Raw genomic sequence first — 1,207 nt, 5'->3', positions numbered from 1 at the left:
ATATATAAAACCCATTGCCATTGAGTTGATTCCAACTCATAGTGACCTCCATGAAACAAGTGAAGGAAAAATTCTTTTTGTTGACCTTTATTCACTTGGCTTGATATTTTAATTTACTCATTAATTATGGATTCCCTTACATTGACCACAGTATTGAATACATCTCAAGTATATATAAACTAATAGTTTGCTTTTGTGAGCTGCTGTAGTTTTCTATGTGTATATATTTTCTGTGCATGCTTTCACCATGTCTTGAAGAACAGCAATCATTTTTGGAAGTAGGTTGCCTCATCTTCCTCTCATGGAGCAAGGATAATCCTGTGATAATCTTGTCAAAGATGCGTAACTTGAATCTAATTACGAGAAAATGTCAGGCAGATTCAAATAGAGGGGCATTCTACAAGTGTAGTATTCAAGTGTCAAGGTCATTAAAGACAAAGAAAGATTGAGATATTGTTCCAAATGATGAAGACTAAACAGACATGACAACCAAATGTACCATTTCATTCTGAACTAGGTATTATCAGGATAGCTGGCAAAACTTGAATGTGGTCTGAGTATTAGATGGAGGTACTATATTGTTGTCAACTTTCTGATTCTGATGATTTTACTATAGTTGTGTAGAATGATGTCCTTATTCATGAGAAACATCTGCCGAAGCATTTAGAGCTGACGGAGCACTAAAAAACAATTTATTTTCAAATGGGTCAGGCAAACAAATTTCTCTGTATTATACTTATAACTATTGTCTAGATTCGTGATTCCAAAATTTTTTAATGGTTGAAAAACAGGTATAAATAAAGTTTATACCAAATTAATCTACTCCTTTACTGTTTTTTAAATATAGATCAAAATAAAATATATTAAACAAAGCAAGTTTCATTTATGGCATTTCTTACTACACCAAATCAAAAATCATAGCAACACTGCAGTTAATCCAGTCAAAAATTGGGGGGGGGGGAACTACTTCCAATCTCCTATGATGAGACAAAAATATTAAAAGAAAATCCCAAAGGCAAAGAAAAAAAATGAATATACACAAGAGGCAAGCATAAGCGAAATCCAATAAAAATACCCAAAGACAAAGATAAACGTAAGTCATTTGAGTGACATTTCAAGAGTTAGGAATGAGTAATAAAGCCTAAATATATGAGGATCCTGTAAGTTTTAGGGAAAAAACAAGATGTTATTTATTTTTCTGAATTCC

The sequence above is a fragment of the Orycteropus afer genome, unplaced genomic scaffold (genome assembly GCF_000298275.1).
Source record: "Orycteropus afer afer isolate SDZICR_OR568_19922 unplaced genomic scaffold, OryAfe1.0 scaffold00177, whole genome shotgun sequence".
Taxonomy (NCBI): domain Eukaryota; kingdom Metazoa; phylum Chordata; class Mammalia; order Tubulidentata; family Orycteropodidae; genus Orycteropus; species Orycteropus afer.
The sequence above is the reverse complement of the archived record's forward strand: the minus strand, read 5'-3'. Positions refer to the sequence as shown.